The sequence below is a fragment of the Canis lupus genome, chromosome 23 (assembly GCF_011100685.1).
Source record: "Canis lupus familiaris isolate Mischka breed German Shepherd chromosome 23, alternate assembly UU_Cfam_GSD_1.0, whole genome shotgun sequence".
NCBI classification, from domain to species: Eukaryota; Metazoa; Chordata; class Mammalia; order Carnivora; family Canidae; genus Canis; species Canis lupus.
In genome coordinates, this window is record NC_049244.1 from 30590549 (window position 1) to 30613660 (window position 23112).

The 23112-nt window shown below is 36.5% G+C and overlaps 1 protein-coding gene and 1 long non-coding RNA gene across 11 annotated transcripts in view; one reads left to right on the forward strand and one right to left on the reverse strand.

Moving 5' to 3' along the window:
* TMEM108 (transmembrane protein 108) overlaps positions 1-23112 on the forward strand; it is a 343329-nt gene that overhangs the window by 83589 nt on the left and 236628 nt on the right. The window lies entirely within an intron of this gene.
* LOC111091939 lies at positions 4037-22401 on the reverse strand. Its single transcript, XR_005377033.1, has 4 exons — positions 22234-22401; positions 21926-22011; positions 9544-9619; positions 4037-4204 (listed from the first exon to the last, which is right to left on the reverse strand). It is a non-coding gene; the product is annotated as an uncharacterized LOC111091939 (long non-coding RNA).

Sequence of the window (23112 nt, forward strand, 5' to 3'; positions counted from 1 at the left end):
TCCCTGGGTGGCTCAACGGTTTGGCGCCTGCCTTTGGCCCGGAGCGCGATCCAGGAGTCCCAGGATCGAGTCCCACGTCAGGCTCCGGGCATGGAGTCTGCTTCTCCCTCCTCCTGTGTCTCTGCCTCTCTCTCTCTCTCTCTCTCTCTATGTCTATCATAAATAAATAAATCTTAAAAAAAAAAAAGTTTTATAGTTTCAGGTCTCATATTCAGGTCTTTAATCCATTTTGAGTTTATTGTTGTGTGTGTTGTAAGAAAGTGGTGCAGTTTCTTTTTTGCTTGTAGCTGTCTATTTTTTCCAATACCATTTTTTAAAAAGCCTTCCCTTTCCCTATTGTATATTCTTGCCCCCTTTACCATGAATTACTTGATCATATTAACTGACCTAGCTCTTCACCAACTTCCATTGATCTTTGTGTCTGTTTTTGTGCCAGTACCAGAATGTTTTGATTACTATACCTTTATAGTATATCTTCAAATCTGAGATTGTGATACCTCCAGCTTTGTTCTTCTCCCTAAGGTTGTTTTGGCTGTTCAAGGTATTTATTTGTAAGGAACCATATACAATTTTTAGGATTATTCTATTTCTTTGGAAAATGCTATTGGTATTTTAATAAAGATTGCACTGAATCTGTAGATTACTTTGGGTAGTTTGGACATTTTAATGACATTCTTCCAATCCACAAATATGGTATATGTTTCTATTTTTTCCTGTCATCTTCAAATTCTTTTGTCAGTGTCTTACAGTTTTCATAGTATAGGTCTTCCACTTCTTTGGTTAATTTTATTGCTAGGTAGTTTATTCTTTTTGGTACTTACATATTTATTTACACAGATGAATGAAATGGGGTCATTCTCCATGTAATTTTTAAATTTTGTTTTGGGTGTTTTGTTTTTAGTAACTTGGCTTTTATGAAGATATACTAAGTTATCTGTAAGATGCTTTCCAATTCTAAGACACTCTCCCTTCAGGTTGAATACCATGTTATCAAATTCAGTTAAATTATAAACTGACTTTTGTTCAGCATGACCCCAGACATATTTTGCTAAACACTCTTAGTTCCAACTATAAGATACTATTGCATTCAAAGGAAATATATTTGTATTTTAATTTATTTGCATTTAATTCAGATAGTACTCGTTTTAGCTGGGTTTGCAGCAGATTATATATGTTCAGACCTTTTCACAGGCTGATAGTTTACTGTAAGAATAGATCACAGCATCAAATGAGTGTTGGTCCCAAATGGAACAAGTGAGGTTGAAACTTGATCTGTTGTACCAGAAACCATCCCATTTGAGTGACCAGCTGGTTTTTAATAGGCTAAACAGTTTCTGATGATTATTTGTTCAAACCCAGCAAATTAGCAAGTAAGACTTCTGAACTTGTGGTGTCCGTTTTGTAACAGGATGGGGGAACAACCTTTAATAAAAAATGCATTCCTGGGCAGCCCCGGTGGTGCAGCGGTTTAGCGCTGCCTGCAGCCCAGGGCCTGATCCTGGAGACCCGGGATCGAGTCCCACATCGGGCTCCCTGCATGGAGCCTGCTTCTCCCTCTGCCTGTGTCTCTGCCTCTCTCTCTCTCTCTCTCTCTCTGTCTCTCTCATGAATAAATAAATGAAATCTTAAAAAAAAAAAAAAATGCATTCCTTTCTGCCAGAGACCAAAGCAGAATTTCCCATGGAAAACAGCATGTCTGTTTTTTTCCTTTTTTAAGATTTTTTAAGTCTACACAGACTAGAAGAAGTGTTTGCATGTGTGCTTTCCCTGAGTCTAGGGTTGTCAGATGCATCTTCCTCATACTCCTCAGTTTGAAAAAGCTCTGAGTATATCCCAGAATACTGGACAAGAGGAGAAAGAAAAAATAGAAGGAAGGGGACAAAGGTATGTACTCTCTTCCACTCACTCTCCTTTTCTGGTCAGGATACCAATTTCATTTACCAGTTATTTCCTGCTTTGTTTGCAAAGAAAGCCTCAAATGATAATGTGCATGAACAGTGGAGTATACACACTCGTTTAAAAGTAAATTGGCATGGAGCCATCTAACAGAGCACTAGATCTCTCTTTGGCAGTGCCATCCATTTGTAGCTCCATTAATTCATGGTCCTTAATAATTTCTTCAGAGTAAATATGAAGTTTACTTTGTTTTATCTGAAGAAAGGACCCATAGAGCAAATGAGTAGTGTAAATACTTTTTCTAAAAAACATCAACTTGCTTGAAAGGACTGTTTTCAAATGCCTTTCATTTATTAGGATCCTATGTACTGATTATATGGGATTCTAGTCATTAAAGTAGTCCTATGAAGATATCCACTTAGTAATATTTTATTAGCACTTAATTTGAATTACTCTAATAAAATTCCACTTCTTTAAAATTTGTCCATAATTCATTATTGTTATATATATCTTCCTTCCATCAGGATAAATTTGTTGTAAGATATTGTAATTACTTACATGCCCTTAAATTCCTTGGATACTATCTGGTACAGTTACATTATTTGAGCAAGACTTTCAATTTTCCCTTGGTTTCTTAAGATAAAAATGTCTTGACCCTTAAATGGTATTACTAAGATTTGAATGCAGAGAGAGTTGCCTATAAGAAGCAATTAGGGAGGTAGGCAATTAGTTATCTCCACTGTGACTAGAGTCCAATGAAGATAAAAGCCAACTTTTTCTCCTCAAAACTTAGATTTCCATGATTGCATGAACAAATCTTTATTCATAAAACTTTTGTACTGCGCTGTGCTTAACCTATAGTGAACACTGGATAAATAATGAAGTATAAGAGTACATATGTCTTTGGGGTTTTCCTTTGTCTTTCATATAGACTGTTGTGATTAGAGCATTTCAGAATTGTATTGAAAGCACAACCTTTGATCATCCCATCCATCCATTTATCCGTGTTGCAAATATTTGGGGATGGAGCAACTTACTGTGGAACCAGCCAGGGAAAAGTCCCTGTACATGTCATATTTAACGTACAGGCCATTTAACCTTTTATAGAGAGATTGATCCAGTCTTTTGCCTCTTGCTATACTGAATTGCTGTGTGCTTGGTCAGAGTTCTATCCCAGACATCCTTTTGTGGTATTGCTTTGTATTTAATTGGCTACTAGTTACAAAAAGGCATGTTCTGTGGGCATAGCCAATCCCTGTTTTATGTTCTTATCTCATGTTTTTCACTTTATGCTACTCTGTGTAACATCTAGGAACTCTCCAGTACTGTGGGGATTCACCGTTCTAATAAAGTAGCTTTGTACTAAAGGTAATAGCTAATATTTTTGAGCTTTGCTGTATCTATACCAAACACTCTTTTGGGAACATTCCATTTTCTCACTTTACCTTCATAATATTCATGAAGTGAGTGTTGTTATTGTTCCCAGTTAAGGAAACTGAGTCACACAGGATTATATTTGTATGATAATTGCACAAAAGCAAACTCTTGGTCTTTTTAATAGTAAGGCCATTTTGGCATCTCCCCCCCCCCCTTTTTTTTTTCAAATTGTTTCCATGTGATATCTCACTTGATCTGATACCTGTCCCCATTTGTTCACATGGGAGAAATAAAGTAAATGAGGGTGAGTGAGTCTCTGCTTTCCAGGTTAAGGACTCTATAGTACTTAAACTCAGGACCTCTAAATCCTGGACCAAGACCCTTCCTCCAGGAGCACACTTCATTCTTTCTGCTCATCTGACCAGTAGATCTCTCCTGAAGATGTGGGTCTCTCAGTTTTAATGCGAGATTTAGAATCTTGGTGACTTTTAATAGTTTCTGGAAGAGCATTATAATGTAGCATTACTCATATCCACTACATTTAGTCTAGGATCTAGAGTATTTCAAATAAGCACCAAGCACCGTACCGTCTTTTTCTGCCCCTTTGTTGGATTAATATCTGGAATCTGCCCTTAACAGCTCTGGAGTAAAAGGCCAGTTCTCTGACCAAAGAATCAGCACTAAATGGGAAATAAATCAGAGTTTGCTATAGCTAAAAGGGAAAAACTCCCACAAATTTATGTCATTTTAATTGATTCTTTCATCCTTGATAGATTTTCAGGATCTCAAAGAAGCTCTATGAATGTACCTGTAGAAGCATCTTGTTTTACATATGACGAAAATGGTGAAAGCACTTCTTTTGACAGGAAACTTCACTCCTTGTTACTGAAAACTGTCACAACAGTCATTATGTCTGGCTTTCAGAGATTTCCTAGAGTTAGGAGAACAATAGACAGTTAAAATGGCAATATCAAGAGCATTCTGGGGTTTTATAATGAGTATCAAGGGAAATTTTTTTTCTCTTGAGTTTGTAAGAAAAGAGTAGGAATATTCAGGAGGCTGAGGATAATGTGGAAATGAACTTTAATGCTTTATTTTTAAAAACAGTGTTCTTTCTAACCATTGGAAGTTGAAAAAATTAATTTTATATTATAGTTCCCATTTTCTTGTTACAGAGTTGACAGTGACTAAGGGATGTTTCTCTTCAGCTGTCCCTCTCTGCTTGTTAAGTAATTCTCCCCAAAAAGTACATTTGCACCTTTTTGTCTCTGTTTATTGGGGTGGGAGCAAGAGAAAGAGAGAGCACGCACGAGAGTGAGCATCTTAAGCAGGCTCTACACCAGGTGTGAAGACTGATGCAGGACTCAGTCTTAACTACCCTAAGCTCATGACCTGAGCTGAAATCAAGAGTTGGATGCTGAGCCACCCAGGCACCCCAAGTCTCTTTTATTTGATTAAGCATCATTTAGAAATCTTGGATCCCTTTTGTTGGTTCTTAACTTTTATATATATAGGGCTTCTGAGGCTCATGATTCCTAATTTAGCAATAGGAGTTATTTCTCTGCTTCCTATAAACCCACCTCTCACCCCCCACAGAAAGACTCCCATGCATTAGGAAGAGCATTGGTTTATTTGGTTGTGCTACAATGTGTTTTCACAATTTTTAAATCTTAATTTACATAGCTCAAATATGATTTCTTAATTTTAATATAGTTTTGCTATATTTACTATGCCCACCATATTAAAAGTGCAAACTTTGTATGTAATTTATGTGAGTTGTTGCTTCCATGTCTGCAATTTCTTGCTTTCAGGGGCTGTGGATGGTTTTAGAGACTCCTGTGTTGGTTACCTAATATACCTGAAAGGTAAAAATAACCTACTGGCTTATTATTTTAAAAAACTAATATGAAAGCAATTACAAACATTTTTTAAAAGATTTTATTTAGAGAGTGTGCACATGTATGAGTGGAGGGAGAGGGAGAGAAAGACTCTCAAGCAAACTCTGTGCTGAGCATGGAGCCTGACAGTCTCACAACCCTGAGATCATGACCTCTGCCAAAATCAAGAGTCAGATGCTTAATTGACTGAGTCACCCAGGTGTCCCAATTATGAACATGTTTCTAAAGTATGAATAAGACTTATATTTTCAAATTAATCAACATTTATAAAAGCTATTAAGTGAAAATAGGCTTTTCCCTATTTGGAAATCCCTGTGATTCCAAAATATCATTCTTTAAAGATAGTCACTGTGAAGTTTCTGCAGGTCCCTCTAGGAATGAACTAATGTTCTATTCATCTAAAAACACATAATATATGTGTATATGCATATGTACACATAACATACATCTATACTTATTTATGGATACATAGGTTTTGTTATACAGTATATTTCCCTTAGCAATGTATCTTAGATATATGCTTAGATCAGTACATATAGATCTACCTCTCTTAAATGTCTGTATAGTACTCCATTGTGTTGGCATGCCATCAGTTAACTTCTGTGTATCAACATTGTAGTTGTTACCAGATTTTCTTGTTGCAAACAATGCTATAATAAACATCTTAACGTATCTTTTTACGTTTTTTTTGGTAAATATATTTGTAGGATATCTTCAAAGCAGGGAAATTACTAGTGAAAGTGTGTGCATTTTTAGTGTCACTAAAAAGTGCCAAATTGTCCTCCAAAATTACCAATTTATACTTCTATCAACGGTTTATAAGAATGTCATGTGTCTATACATCTTTATCAGCATTGAATATGACAAAAATTTTAGTTTACAGGTATGATAGGTGAAAATAGTTACTTTAAATTTTTAGTTACTTCTGTGTTTATAGTTGACTTCAATAAATGGTTACTGAACACTTACTGTGTGCCATCATTGAAATAGGACCTAGGGATCAAAAATTATCCTAGTAAAGTCATAGAAGTGGGTAAGAAGCTTCTTTTTAGAAGAAACCAAAGATAACAAGCATAGAAAAGTTAGTCTTTTGTTCCCCTGCTAGCAGAAGGAAGTTGTCCTATAAAGGAAGGACAGTGGCCACCAGGGTCAACTTTTGATTCTATTGCTAGTTTAAACTGGCGACTCTTCCCTTCGCATAAGTGGCCTTGCTTTCCTTGTGGAAGGCAATAGCTTTTATTTTTCTCCAGAACCTGGCTTGATTATCTCATCAGGTGTTTTTAGGAGCTAGCATCTGCTATTGGGCTCTGTTCTGAAAAAAAAGCACCAGGCAAACATGAGATCCTACCAGCAGAATGGCACAAGGGCTGGAGAAACTTGGTTTATTCATTGTTCAAGCTCCTCCACTTCTGTGGATTTTCAGAGAAAGGGAACCCAAATTATATTATAGGCACCTTGAGTGTTTCTTAGAATTCACTGAGGCAGGGAAATGAGGATAGCAGTATCAATCAGGAGCCATGTTGGTTCCTAATACCAACATTACCTATATGAATAAAGTATAACATGTAAGTTAAAGTATCTGGTTGCAAGCCTATTAAGTCAATAAATTGATAGAAGGGTCCTAAATATACAACATACTAAATGGATAAACTTGGTTTTAATGAATGAAGGCTAATATACCAATAATTTGACTCTTATAGCTGAGGATGAACAAGATTTGAGGTTCTCTAAAAGTGGAATTTTCCCTGGACTTAGCCTAAAAAGAGCTCCTTAGAGCTGTCCACTCTTGGCCCATTGTCTTGAGCCTATGGACATTTTTTCCCCTTGGGGCAGGAGAGGACTTCAGTTTGCTCAAGGGCTATGTGTGCTCCAGGCCAGTACCCTGGGACAATGTTTTGATAGCTGACCTTTCCACAGCCAGCCAGCCCTCAAATAGGCTTTAATAAATAAAGAGAAAAAAGCTAAGCCCCTTTATTTTATTTTTTTTATTTTTTAATTTTTTTTTAGCTAAGCCCCTTTAGAAGGGCTAGAACAGGCTAGTAGTTGCTAGGCAAGTGAAAGTAATTCAGTGTCCTTGCCAAACATCTGCCATGCAAATAAGGAACTTTCAGGGAAGGGGGAGTGAAATGGTAGTGCATGTTCGTTGCCATAGGAATGTTTCCCTGATTGGAACAAGACCACAGAGCAGAGACGGCTGCATGTATGGTTCCTTCTGGTTGGAAATGGAAGCCCAGAGTGGGCAGTGTAGCAAAGGTAAAGCATGGGGATGAAGGAGCAAAACCCAAGGTTCTCTGGAGGTAAGGGTGTGGGAAAGGTATAAGGTATAGTGAGTCCTCTGAAAAGAGGAAGGGCTCCAGCAAATGAGACCTTAGATGCCTTATGAAATTAATGGTTTCTTAAGCTAAAATCGGAGGGAGAAGAAAGAATAGATTAACTCAGGAGAATTACATGTTGAGCTCTTAGGCTATTCTGAAGACCTGAGATTTATTGGAGAAATAACAATTCAAATTAAATCAGGGAGAATTCCAGTTAGAGTCTGGAATAAACCCAGGTTTAAGTTAGAAGTAGGTTTAAAATAGAATTTAGTGGGAAAAGATGATTAATTTAAAGGTAGGCATTTTTAATTTATGTAAATATTACACTAGATTGTCTTTATTTTAATTCTTAAAGATAATGATTAAAGATTTGTTAATAAATTGTGCTGCTATATTTATTGAGTTCTATTTTTATAGGGAAAAGAAGCACAGTTGACCAAATTGTGTACTACCAGTGCCAAACCTTAAGGAGACCCTCTGAGGTGGGCTTACTGCCCTATTAGTAAGCACCTTATCCATCTGGTAGAAGTTTCCAGCTCAAGGTCCAAGCAGAAATAAGCAGCTGTTTAGCAAATATTGAACTTTTTTTTTTTTTTAAGATTTTATTTATTCATGACAGACTCGCAGAGAGAGAGAGAGAGAGAGGCAGAGACACAGACAGAGGGAGAAGCAGGTCCATGCAGGGAGCCTGACGTGGGGTCTCTGGGATCACACCCTGGACTGAAGGCGGCGCTAATCCCACCAGGGCTGCCCAATATTGAATCTTTAATATGCTGTTTAACTTCTCTGTGATTGATTGATTATCCAGCTCTTAAAATGGAGGTGATAGCTAATCCCTGTCTCTCAGAATGGTGTGAGCATGGATGCTATTCTCAGTGAATACAATTTCTGGGGTTGGTATAACATCCCAAGGTGCCTATGATGACAATGACAGCCTTAGTTTGTCATTAGTGGTTCAGGTCAAAGAGTTTTATATTTTAGGCTACAATCTTAAGAGGAACTGTCTTTATTTTTTTTTATTTTTATTTATTTATGATAGTCACACACACACACACAGAGAGAGAGAGAGAGAGAGAGGGAGAGACACAGGCAGAGAAGCAGGCTCCATGCACCGGGAGCCTGACGTGGGATTCAATCCCGGGTCTCCAGGATCGCGCCCTGGGCCAAAGGCAGGCGCCAAACTGCTGCGCCACCCAGGGATCCCGAGGAACTGTCTTTAATGATAAAGGTTTACTTGTACATATGAAATAAATATTTATTATCATTTGCCATATTCATGTTTACTTGCTATTTAAAATAGTTTCTTCTTCAGAATATATATGTAAAAATATTAGCAGTATATCTGTTGACTTTTTATGTGGTTTCTTTTTGGGTCATGTAAAAGAAGGCTAATAGAATGTGAGGTTTATTCTCAAATATTTGAATTCTTGTAATAGACGAATAGAAATGATGCCATGGGACCTGGATTTTAGTAGTCACTGTGTCTGTTTCAGGGCTCACTCCCTAGGTCAGTTTCTTGAGTCTGGAACTTCAGTGTCAATTTTACCTTATAATTGATCAGATGTTGGTTGATTGACACATTATCTGAGACAAATTTGTAAACCAAATGCCAAATTTTAATTTACAAGGAGAGTGTAATTAGAAAAACTATCTTCGGATTCTTCAGATGGTATAACCTTTCCCTAATATGATTTTGACAAGTCAAAATATATACTGGCCATAATGTTCTTTAAACAAAAAACCCCCTACATTCTTTTTTTTTTTTTTTTAAGATTGATTGATTGATTTATGATAGGCATAGAGAGAGAGAGGCAGAGACACAGGAGGAGGGAGAAGCAGGCTCCATGCAATCCTGGGACTCCGGGATCGCGCTCTGGGCCAAAAGCGCCAAACCGCTGAGTCACCCAGGGATCCCCCAACCCCTACATTCTTCATGTAGATTCTCTAATAACAACTACAGCTATGCAAAGCAGAATGGAGAGCCCCAGTGAGCTGCTTATGTTGAAGCTCCCAGTGCAGGTTGAAAGCCTACTTCCAAGTGTGGGAGCAATACTTACAGATAAGTTGAGCCTGACTTTCTCTGGAGGGCTTCTTTTAACTAGGCAAACCTAGGAACCTACAAACTCCTTTAACCTGTCATTGAATAAAGAAACAAGAGGTGTCAAGAAAAGGAAGCTTATTGATTGCATGTTATGTACCAAGCATGCTAAGTATTTTATATATATTGACTCATTTAATTCCGTAACCACCCTGCAAGATAGATAGGTAGTATTTTCATTTTACAGATCAATAAAAATGCTCAGTAAAGTTATGTAGCTTGCCTAGGGTCACATAATAAGTGAGCAGGGATTTTCTTTGGCTCTGAAATCTGATTACCCTAGCATCCAGTAGACCTCAGTAATTTCATATTCGTTCCACTGAATTTGAGGAGGACACCTGATATCACACTGTGATGCTAACATAAATAGACTAGAATAAAAGATAGATATAGTAATGGAATAAATTTCGTTTATAGATGGAGATTGTTAACGTGCATCTCAGATCCTTTGAAGTAGTTAAAAACAAAAATACTAAAGGATTTTTTTCAAATAGATTTATTTATTAAAGATTTTATTGATTCATTCATTCATTCATTCATGAGAGACAGAGAGAGAGAGAGAGAGAGAGAGGGGCAGAGACACAGGCAGAGGGAGAAGCAGGGAGCCTGATGCGGGACTCCATCCCGGGGCCTCCATCCCAGGACTCCAGGATCACACCCTGGGCCGAAGGCAGGTGCTAAACTGCTGAGCCACCGAGGCAGGGATCCCCTCAAATAATAAATTGATAAATGAACCAACTCATCAACATCAGTGATCAGCAGGTATAATAAATACTAAATCAAATTTAACTTCTAGGGTGGTGCTTGCTGCTTTTTGTATGATAATGATAGAGTTCTATCATTATGGTTTTTAGAAACTGTGCTATTTGGGGTTGTTGGTTCTCAGTCTTTTATCTTTTGGGTACATGAGAGGATGACATTTACATTCAATATCTTTTCTGTAGATAAGACAACTGTTCAAGTTATCTAATGCTGCAGCACAACAAAGTTAGTGCCTTAAAGCAGCAACTATATTTTGCTCACAAATCTGCAATTTGGGCAGGGCTCAACAGGGACAGTTATCTTGGTTCCATTCAGCATCAGCTGGATTGGCTTAGAGGCTGGAGGCTGTAATCATCTGAAACTCACTCCCTAAACTGTCTGGAGGGCTGGGAAAGACTAGAATAGCTGGGCTCTTCTCAGCATCTCTCTTTCTTTGTGGTCTCTCCAGCATGACAGCTTCAAGATAGCCAGACAACTCAGTGCTCTCAAACCATATGACCCAAGAAAGAGAAAGGCGAGAACCTTATCTTTTATGACCCATCCTAGGAAATCACACAACATTCTTACCCCACTCATTGAAGCAGTTACAAAGGCCACTCAGTTTCAGTGGGAATGGAAATAAATTCCATCTCTTGTAAGGAAGTGAAAAGCTTCTGGAAGAGCATGTGGGACTGGAAATATTGTAGTGGCCATTTTTGGAAAGCAGTCTGCTACACAGATAAGCTAGGCTACAGGTTACATGCTGGTGCCCAAGCTACATGTATTTCTGATCATATTTATCTATTACTCCAGGGAGCATATTAGCATGCAAATAAAATATTTATTTCCCTATAACTAAACCCACCAAAAGTCATTCTTCAAAACACATTATCTGCAAGCTCTTGGCACTCTATCTACCATTAGAAACATACTGTAAAACACTAGTGTATTAGGCTAATGAAATAGAGAGTTGAGACTTTACCTAAATTTTTCATCATTGTTAAGCCAGTATTTGTTAAATGTTCCTGAATGGTCCTATTTCTCCTTTTCTACTTTGTGTGCAGAGGTAAACAACTGAAAATTTATATAAACAGCTTTGCATAGAAACCTTTTCATTTAAAACCAAAAAAATGAGGACAATTGCACTTAGAACTGAGTGTTTCCTGAAGGGGTTTGTTCTAGCATCTTATAGTGGCTGCTGCCTCCTCTTTTGAAGTTGAAATGATTATTCAAGACACACATTTTCAAAGTTGACAAAATTAGTATCTTCTCCCAAGCACTTCTTGTAAATTGTGGGAATCCTATGACATGACAGCATACTTTTGCATTAATTGGGCTATTCTAGCCCTTTTTAAAATCTATAAAATAATTCATCCATATAACAGAGAATATAAAATTTTAGGTACAGTTTGAAGAATTAAAAACCTAAATACTCCTGTGCTTACCATCCAGGTTAAGAAGTAAGCCATTACCTTCCTTCCATACCCTGTACAGGTCAGACCTGACCTGACTTTTGTGTTGCCACTTTTCTTTCTTTTGTCATATTACCACCTATCTAGTCAAATCCTTCAATTGTTTGGATCTTCATACAGTGTTTTTCACTTCAGTTAAAAACATTTTATATAAAGAGCAGGCGTATCTTTTGTTAAATTTATTCCTGGGTACTTTTTATTTTTGTTGCTGTTAATGATGTCATTCTGATTACTGCTGAATATACTCATGTAGTTGATTTCTACTTACTGGTTTTGTGAACATAAAATTTGCTAAATCTTACTAATTAAAATAATTTTTCTTTTGATTCGGGATTTCTACATAAATATATTATCTGTAAATGACAACAGCTATGTAGCTTTATATCTCTTATTTTTATCTTTGCCCTGGTCTGGCCTGCCAGACCAATGTTGAATAGATATGATAATAGCTGGCACCCTGGTCTTTCTTCATTCTGATTTTAAAATAAATTTTTTTAATGATTTTCATTATCAACTATATAATGTTCATTGTAGGTTTTGTTGTTTTTATTTTGATAAATATCCTTTGTCAAGGGCTTTTCTATTCTTAGTATGCTGAGTTTTTAAAATTGTGAATAAATGTAGAATTCTATAAATATTTTTCTGTGGCTGATGATTTGACGATATGGTTTTTTCCCTTTACTTTGTTATTAGGATGAGTTACATTAACTGGTTTTCTAATAATAAATCAAGGCCCCATACCTTTGATAAACCCAATTATCTTTACAAATAATTTGTTTAGAGTTTTTCACCTTTGTGAAATTGACCTATAATGCTCATTTCTCATTCTGTTTCTTTCTTAATTTGGAATCAGAGTTATGTTGAAAAATATATTTCTAATATTTAATTGTATTACAGTAAAAGAATCTTTAGAAGTTTGAGGCTATCACTAGTTTTGTTTTCAAAATTGTATAATGTATCACAAATTGTTGCATTTAATATTCTACATGTGTTTTATATTGCTAAAAAGCTTATCAGTTAAGCTGTTTAAAACTTCTGTCCTTACTAATATTTTATTTGCTGAAGCTATCCATGACTAGGAGAGTTCTATTGTAGTTTCTTCTTCGGGTGATGGATTTGTCCATATCTTCTCATTACCATGTAAATTTTTGCTTTGCAAGTTTTGAGACAATATTAATAGGTACATACAGGTATATAATTCTTTTGCATGTGTCTTGTTCTGTGTTTTAGGTGTATCTTATACAGGCAATATGTAGCTAGATTTTCGTTCAGTCTAAAAATATTTACCCTTACTTGGAAAGTTGGTTCCACTAGCATTTATTGCAATTAATAAGAAATTTATACTTCTTACACTGTTTTATGTATTTTTATGAATGTTTTCTATTTCTCCCCTTTCCCCTTTTGTCATCTGAATTAATAATTCTTTTTTTCTTTTTTCTTTTTTTTTGTATTTCATTTTTTCCTCTTCCTTCTTTGGAGGTTATATGCTTTATATCTACTCCCTTAATAGCTGTTCTTGCTAGTTTGATGGGCATACTTTAAAAAGTTTCTATTTAATGAGTGTTACCACTCATGCTTCAAATCTTAAAGATATTTCTCCTCAGATTCTCTATTTCCCCCCACAGATTATGCACTTTTCTAACAGTTTTAAATAATGTTTACTTAGTTTCGCCTATTTACCAGTGTTTTTCCTCATTGTTACTTTCTTCCCTCTTTTTGAAGTATATCCTTTAGAATTTCTTTAGTGAGTCTTTTTTAAATAGCAAATGCTATGATGCAGGAATGAATAAGATACATTTCCATAAAATATGTAATTGCAATGTAAACTAAGTACAAAAGTACAGATCAGGACAAAGTGTTGAGAGCACAAAGAGGGGAAGCTAAGTGTAGGGAGTGAGGAAGGGCATCTCAGGAAAGATTGTAAGAAATGAGATGTGAAGTCGTGGAAGGCTATGGGTGTGTTGATGGAACATTCATCAGCTCAGCAGGCTGGAACTTAGGCGGGGGTTGGTGCCAGATGGAGCTAGAGAGGTTAGTGAGCTAGCTAGTGGGTTGTGAAGAGCCTTAAATGCCAAGGTGAAGGCAACAGAAAATTGGGAGGAGGTTTAAAGCAGTGGAGTAACATGATTAAATGCATTATTTAGGAGTGATTTGTGTAAATATATGGAGAACAATGAGTTGCAATAGTCACCTGAGAGGAATTTGAAGGACTAAAACAAGACAAAGCAAAGATGACGAAGCGAAAAGATGAAATTTTGAAAGATATTGACAGGTAAAATTTTAATATATTTGAAGCAGAGAGGGTTGGAAGATGTATTTCAAGGACTCTGATTTAGAGGACTGGCAAGATCAAGGTGGTATGCAAGTTTGGAAGTGGGGGGGAGGCACCATTGGGGAGAGAGAATGATTTTTAGTTTGTAATAAAACCATTTGATGTGTTTTCAGGATAAAAAACGGTGGATTTGGTTATTGAAGAATTAATAGCAAAGGTATTTGGGATGTCTCTGGATTGAGAACTCAGTAACATTTTTAGATTATATCTTGTTCTGGTCATTTACTGTTTTTCCTTCTTTTGCTTTCTGAGTTGTAATATAGACCTGTGCTTCAGGATGCAAACAGCAAATCCTGCTGTTTGAAAAATTATTGCCACTGGACAGTGATTGCTCTTGGCTGGTAGGACCTCTTGTTTGGAGTCTGTTTTAATCCTAGCTCTGTTCACAGGTTGGCAGATGTGACCCAGAGTATCTAAGAATATCTGGTAAGACATGAGAGAAAGGAGAGAAGGAAGACAGAGGTAGATTAAGGGAAGAGGAGAGGAAAAAATTTCCATTTAATTAAAGTGTTGGCAAGGCTTATGCTTCCTACCTATTGTGCGGGATTTTTTGTTTTGCATATCGTTTTTTCCTCCAGTTTTATTGAGTAATAGTTGACACACATAGTTTGAGGCATATAGCATCATCATTTGACTTACATATATTGTGAAATAATTATCACAATAGGTTCAGCTAACATCCATTTTCTTATATAGTAAGATATAAAGAGAAAATAAGAAAGAAAAAAAATTTCTCCTTGTGTTGAGACCTCCTAGGATTTACTTGAACAACTTTCCTACATATCATAACAGCAATGTTAACTGACATCCCTGGTACCTATTTCTCTTATAACTGGAAGTTTGTACTTTTGACCACCTTCCTCCAATTCCACCTCCCTAGTCTCAGCCTCTGCTAACCACAAGTCTTTCTATATGAGTGTCTTTCTATTTGAGTGTTTTTGGGGGTTTTTTTTGTTTTTTGGGGGGGGTTTTATTCCACTTATATGTGGAATCATATAGTTGTTTATCTTTCTCTGACTTATTTCACTTAGAAAATGCCTTTAAGATTCATCCATGTTGTTGCAAATGAGAGGATTTACTCATTTCTTGTGGCTAAATAATATTCCATTGTATATATACATTTGACTTTTGAACAACCTGAGAATTAGGGGTGCCAGGCCCCTGCATGATTGAAAATCCATGTACAACTTCTGACTCTCTATAAACTTAACTACTAACAGCCTACTGTTGTCTTGAAGCTTGTCCTTTAGATCCTATCCAAAAAATCATTACCTAGACCCATGTCAAGGAGCTTTATTCCTGTTTTCTTCTAGGAGTTTCATGGTTTCAGGTCTTATATTTAAGTATTTAATTCATTTTGAGTTAACTTTTGTGAGTGGTATAAGATAGGAGTCCAGTTTCATTCTTTTACATGTGAATATCCAGTTATCTTACTACCATTTATTGAGGAGACTATTTTTTCCTTTGTCAAATATTAGATGATCACAGATGGTTGGGTATATTTCTGATCTTTCAATTCTGTTCCATGGGTCTGTTTTTATGATTATGACAATATTCTATTCTGTTGATGACTACAATTTAATAGAATAGTTTGAAATCAGGAAGTGTGAATACCTCCACCTTTGTTTTTCTTTCTCTGGAATTTATTTGGCTATTTTGGGTCTTTTGTGGCTTCAGATAAGTTTTAGGAGTGATTTTTCTACTTCTGTAGAAGTGCCATTGGAATCTTGATAGGAATTGCATTGAATCTATAGATGGCTTTTAGTAGTATTAAAATTTTAACAATATTACTTCTTGCAATCCATGGACACAAATAACCTTCCATTTCACTTGTGTCTTCTTTTATTTCTTTCATTATTGTCTTGTAGTTTTCAGCATAGAGATCTTTCATCTCCTTAGTTGAATTTATTCCTAAGTATTTTGGTGTTTTTGATGCTATTGTAAATAGGATTGGTTTATTTCTTTTTCAGAAATTTTGGTAGTGTATAGAAACACTACTGATTTTGTATGTTAATTTTGCATTCTTCAACTTTATGAACTCATTAATTAGATCTAACAGTTTTTTGATTGAGTCTTTAGAATTTTCCATATATAAAATCATATCATCAGCATATAGAGACAATTTTACTTCTTCCCTCCCAATTCTGATATCTTATATTTCTTTTTCTTACCTGATAGCTCTAGCTAGCACTCTCAGTATTGTGTGAAATAAAAGTAGTGAGACTGGGCATCCTTGTCTTATTCCTGATCTTAGAGGAAAAGCTTTCATTTTTTTCACCATTGAATGAGATGTTAACTCTCTGCTTGCCATATGTGGCTTTTATTATGTTGGTGTATACTCCTTCTATGCCTAATTTGTTAAAAGTTTTTATCTATCATGAATGGATATTGAATTTTATCAAATGGTTTTTCTGCATCTATTGAGATGATTATATTGTTTTCTTTCATTCTATTAATGTGATGTATCCTGTTAATTGCCTATGTTGAACCATGCTGATATCCCAAGGATAAATCCCACTTGATCATGGTGAATGATTCTTTTAACATGCTTTGGAATTTGGGTTTGTTAGCATTTTATTGAGAATTTTTGTATCCATATCCATCAGGGATTATGGCCTGTAGTTTTCTTTTCTAGTAGTGTCCTTTTCAGATTTTGATACCAGTTTAATGCTGGCCTCGTAAAATGAGTTTGAGAATGTTCTTTTCTCTTTGATTTTTTTGAAAGAATTTGAGAATTACTGTTAGTTTTTTTTTTTTTTTTTTTAATATTTTTGCAGAATTTACCAGTTAAGCCATCTAGTCATGGGCTTTTCTTCATTGGGAGATTTTTGATTACTGATTCAGTCTCCTTACTAGTAATTGGCCTATTCATATTTTCTGTATCTTTCTGATTCTGTCTTTGTAAGTTACATGTTTCTAAGAATTTTTTCCTTCTGGTTGTTTAATTGTTGACATATAATTGTTCATAGTAGTCTAATGATATTTGGAATTTCTTTGGTATCAGTTCTTTGATAATTCCTTTTTCATTTATAATTTTGTGGATTTGGGTGGTTCTTTTATACTTACTAAGCATTTGTCAGTTTTATGTATCTTCAAACAACGGACTCTTGGTTTGGTTAATCTTTTTTTTCTATCGTTTTTCTGTTCATTTTTCACTTATTTCTGCATTAATCTTTATTATTTCCTTTCTCCTGCTCACTTTGGGTTCAGTTTCTTGTTTTTTTAGTTCCTTTAGGAGGTATAAAGTTAGGCTGTTTATTTGATATCTTTCTTCTTAATATAGATATTTGTTCTTAAGAACTTAATTCTTAGAACTGTTCTTGCTGTATCCCATAAGTTCTGGTATGTTGTTTTTTTCATTTTCATTTGTCTCAAGAATTTGCAAATAGAAAAATTTTACTTCCAATTTTCCCTTAATTTTTTTGATCCATTGCTTATTTAGGAGAGTGTTGTTTAATTTTGGTGTATTCGTGAATTTCTAGTTTTCCTCTTGTTGCCAATTTCTAGTTTCATACCATTGTTGTCAGAGAGGATACTTACTTGTTTTATGGCCTAACATAGTGATCTATTCTAGAAAATGTTAAATATGCATTAGAGAAGAACATGCATTCTGCGTTGGATAGGTGGATAGAATATTCTGTGTATCTTAGGTTCATTTGGTCTATAGTGTTATGAAGATCTTCTCTTTCCTTTTTGATTCTCTGGATGATGTATTTATTGGTGAGAATAGAATATTAAAGTCCTAATTAAACTATTATACTAGTTTAGTTTATACTAAACTTTATTACTCCTTTTAGCTCTATTGGTTTTGCTTTATGTAGGTGCTCTAATGTTGGGTGCATAAATATTTACAGTTGTTATGCTTTTTGGGTATATGGACTCCTTTATCATTATATGACCTTCTTTGTCTCTTTTTACTATTCTTTTTTACTTTAAAGTCTGTCTTCTCTGATATAACTTTAAAAAAAATTTTTTTGGTACCATTTGCTTGTAATGGGTTTCCATCCTTTCACTTTCAGTCTATTTATGTCTTAAAAAAGCTAAAGTGAATTTCTTTTAGGCAACATATTGTTGGATTTTTTTTTTTTTTAAACCTTTATTTTTTTTTTTTTTAATTTTTATTTATTTATGATAGTCACACACAGAGAGAGAGAGAGAGGCAGAGACACAGGCAGAGGGAGAAGCAGGCTCCATGCACCGGCAGCCTGACGTGGGATTCGATCCCGGGTCCCCAGGATCGCGCCCTGGGCCAAAGGCAGGCGCTAAACTGCTGCACCACCCAGGGATCCCTATTGTTGGATTTTTAAAAAAGATTTATTTACTTGAGAGACAGCACATGAGTGGGGAGAGGGAGAAAGAATTTCAAGCAGACTCCACACCAAGCATGGAGCCTGATACAGGGCTTCATCTCATGACCCTGATATCATGACCTGAGTCACAATCAAGAGTCAGATGTTTACATCTGATGCAGCATCGCGCCATGTTGTTGGATTTATAAAAATCCATTCAGTCATTCTGTGTCTTTTGGTTTGATAATTTAATTCATTTACATTTAAAGTAATTATTGATAAGCAAGGATTTACTATTGACATTTTGTTCATTGTTTTTTTTTTTAAATAGATCCATTGTTGCTATTTCTCATTCTGTTGTCCTTTTTCTGTGTGTTGATGTATTTTTGTATCCATAGGCTTTGACAACTTCATCATATTCCTTTGTGTAATTACTAAAAGGTTTTCCCTTGTGGTTATTATGAGGCCTACATAAAATATCTTAAACTTTTAACACCCTTTTTTAAAGTTATAACAATTTAACTTCACTAGAATTTATATATTTTACAGTTTAACTTCACCCCCCCCCATTGCATTTTAGGTTATTGCTGTTAAAATTTACATATTTTTAATATTAATATAAATTACTGTACTTACAGTCATTATTTGCTCCATTCTTTTTTTTTTTGCTCCATATTTTTTGACTTTCAAACTAGAGTTGTGAGTTATGTACCACTATTACCATTTTGCAGAATCAAACTATGACTATATATTAATATTGCCAATGAAATTTACCCTACCTTTTTGTGGTGTTGTGAGGTTAATTGTCTTTTACTTTCACCCAAAGAACTCTCTTTAGCATTTATTGAAGGCAGTCTGGTGGTTATGAACTCCCTCGGCTTTTGTTTGTTCAGGAAAGTCTTTCTCCCTCCTTTATTTCTGAAGGACATCTGACAGTTTTTGTTTTTGTTTTTGTTTAATATTGTGAATATGTCATCCTGTTCTCTTCTGACCTGAAAAGTTTGTTGATAAATTGCCAGTAGTCTTATGGTGGGTTCCCTTGTGTGTAACTTCTCTCTTTTGCTGCTTTTTAAAATTCTTTGCTTTTGACTTTTGACAATTTAATTATAATGTGTGTCAGTGTAGTCCTATTGAGGTTCAATCTATTTGGGGCCCTTTGGGCCCCATGGATCTAGATTTCCATTTCTCTCTCCAGGTTTGGGAACTTTTCAGACATTATTCCTCTAAATTTATTTTGTGTGCCTTTCTCTCATTCTTCTGGAATTCCCATAATGCAAGTATTGAATATTGTTTCTTTTTATTTTGTCCTAATTTCTTGTAGGCTTTCTTCACTTTTTCATTTTTTTTTTCTTTTTGTTTCTGTGACTAGGCAATTTCCAATGTCCCATCTTCCAGCCCACTAATTTTTCCTTCGCACAGTTGAATATGCTTTTTTAAAAGATTTTATTTATTCATGAGAGACACAGAGCGCACGTGTGCGAGATAGAGAGAGAGAGAGAGAGAGGCAGAGACACAGGCAGAGGGAGAAGCAGGCTCCATGCAGGGAGCCTGACGTGGGACTCAATCCCCAGTCTCCAGGATAACAACCTGGGCCGAAGGTGGCACTAAACCACTGAGCCATCTGGGCTGCCCAGTTGAGTATACTTTTGAAACCCTCTGAGTTATTGTATTTTTCAACTTTAGGATTTCTGTTTATGGGTTTGTGTTGTGGAGGGTTGTTTTGTTGTTGTTTATGTTGTTGATGGTTTCTGTTTCCTTGTCAAACTTCTCATTTTGTTCATGCAAAATGAGCAATGGTTTTCTACTAATTTTAGTTTTTCTACTTTAGTCTGTGTTTTTTTCTGGTTTGCTGAACTTCCTTAAGAGGATTATTCTAAAATATCTGACTATTCATAGATCTCCCACTTCTTTAGGGTCAGTTATTGGAGCTTTATTGGTTTCCTTTGGTGATACCATATATACCTGATCCTTGATTTTTTACATTGGTACATATGCATTCAAGTAATGGGCCTCCTTTTCCAAACTTCGCAGGTTTTCTTTGGCAGAGATAGTTCTTTACTAGTCTGTTCAGTTTGGGTTTCTGGATGTGTCTGCTGGTAATGTCTTTGGGCAGGTGGGCCCTGCTATTGTGGTCTCTTTTGGGGAGACACAACTATTTGAATTCTGAGAACAGGGGTGGGGTGAGTACCACTGTCTGAGACCAGTTGGATAGAACTGTTTGCTTGGTTCCTTACCCAAGTGAGGCTATAGGATGGATTTTGTGGTTGCCTAAATCTCTGTTCAGGCTTACTAGATGGTAGAACTGAGTACTGTATTTAGTAGTAGCTAGAGCTATGATTTAACTTCCCTGCCCTGACAAAGTAGCAAGTAGGCTTAAGGCCTATATAGTTCATTCACTGTTTGGGGGCCCAAAGCAGGCCTGAATGTATTGAATTCCTTGGTCAAGTGAAGTCATTGGTTTTGCTCTTGCACATGGGGGAAATCATAGGCTATCCTGTTTTCTAATGCATTACATAGACAGTACATAGGGTTGTTGAATTGGGCTAAACAGCTTCCTGTCAGTCCTGGTTAGATTTCCTGGTTGCATAGGCTGAAGGCTGTATTCAGCTATGAACAGGACTATAAATTAAACTGCCTGCTCAGGCACAGCAGGAGAAGCATCTCTAAAACTGATAAAGCTCTTTGTTTGCTGTTTTAAGCTGACCTGCACCCCAAGTTCCTTCCTGAACAGGGTCACTGGCTTTGTTCTGCAAACTATTCACTTTATCTCGCCCAGGCAGGAGGGAGAAGGGGCTGTTCCAGGCTATTCTCAATTTCTCAAAGAGGCTTTCCAGTTTAGAGTTGCCAGGAACTACCCCCACCTTTGGCTATGACTTAATCCTCCTGCCTTTACTTAGCATGGAAGCCTAAATGCCCACACTGATTGTGCTCTGGAAGTTATCAGCTCTGCCCATTCACCTCTTAGCTTGTGTGCCACTGGGCCACACAGCTTCTAACAGTTGTCACTAGTCCTTCTGATCAGATGAGTATAGAAGGCACCCTCCACAGAGGATAGAGCTTTGACTTAGCACTTTGCCTGGGTGTGGGCAAACTCAGCTCTAGAGCCAGCAAAACTCTTCATCTGAGGATCCGAATCAGGCATATCTGCACCCTGCCAAGTTCCCTAATCAGAGTGCACCCCAGATTTGGTTCTGAAGATGAGCAAAGCTGATGAATGGGATTACTACTTGGGCACTGCAGGTAATTAGCTCTGTCTGCCAAGGTCTGTGTATTGATTTTTGCAAGATACTCACCCATGTGTCACAGATTCCTAGTGTCTATACTGTGCAGATTCTACTGCAATCCTTACCATGTGAGATCAGGGTATGGGCTCTCCTAAGTGACCTATAATGCTTGGGTTCTCTTTTCCTACTGGAGAAACTGGTGACTCAAGGGGGACCTCTCCTGGTGGTGCTGTACTGTCCTGGAAGAGGGGCAATGTGGTAAAAAAGTGACCACTTTTCTTACCTGTCTAATGTAGTACCTCTTGGTCTGTGAGATGCAGCAGTGTGTTTCGGCCTCACCTCTGTGTTCTAGGCTTCTCTCAGTGGTACCTTTTTTAAAAAAATAGATCTTGGTTCTTCTTGGGAAGAAGAGTATAATTAAGAATGACTTACATTGCCATCTTGGTGACATCATTCTCCTACCTACTATTCTTAGTTAGCAAGATTAGCTTCTCTCCCTAGAGATTACTGCCCGGCCTATGAGGCCAGAGGAAGGCTTTCTTTTTGATGCATGAGTCATCACAGTGACTTAGTGACTTATTGGTCACTCACATGTAATAATTGCAATGATCACTGCTAAGAGTTGAGAGGAACTTCTCTCTGCCGGGGTATGAAGTAGCTTTGACAGGAGATGTGTCAGCTTGAAACCCAAGCAGCCCCTCAGCTTCTACCTGGTGCCATCATGTAGTGCCCTGGACTCAGGCATGCATGCAGAATATCCCATCACATCCAACACTTCTTGACAGAGGAAGAAGCTGGCAAGGGAATTTGGGAGAAAAAAAAAATATATTATAAAATATTTTCTTTGGGGATCTGTACTTTCTCTGGCAGCATCATGATATGAAATAATTCCTAACCTTTTTATGTTGGTGGTGGGGACTGACCCATGGGATCCTACTGTGCAGATCAGCTGCTGTTAAAATATCTGATCCTTTAGAAGTGACTCAGGAGGAAAAGTGTCAAGTTAAAGTTCATCAGTTATCCTGGTCACAAAAAAATAGAATGAGTTGTTAAATGGCAGAATGAGTCTGTAATTTTTTACTTTGTCAGAAATTACAGTCATGACAAGATACATCCCTGCATTTGCATAGAAGTAGGTTTGTCACTATTAGCACATGCCTCTGGATGGTATTGGTAAGGCAGAAAGGGCATGACATATGTTAACACATATGAATAGTATTGGGCATTTTACCTAAATTATCTCATTTAATTGATTGTGCAGTTAACTGAGCTCAGAGAGTAAGGAGACTATCACGGTCTCTGAGCAGGTACATGGTGGCCACAGTTTAAATCCATGTGTAATAGATTATACACAATGGGTATACAAATTTATACCACATTGCCTCCAGGGATGTTTTGGTATTTTTTTTTACTTGAGAGAACAGATGTGGTTTCTGTGAAAAATTAGTCTCACCCAGAAACACCCAGGTG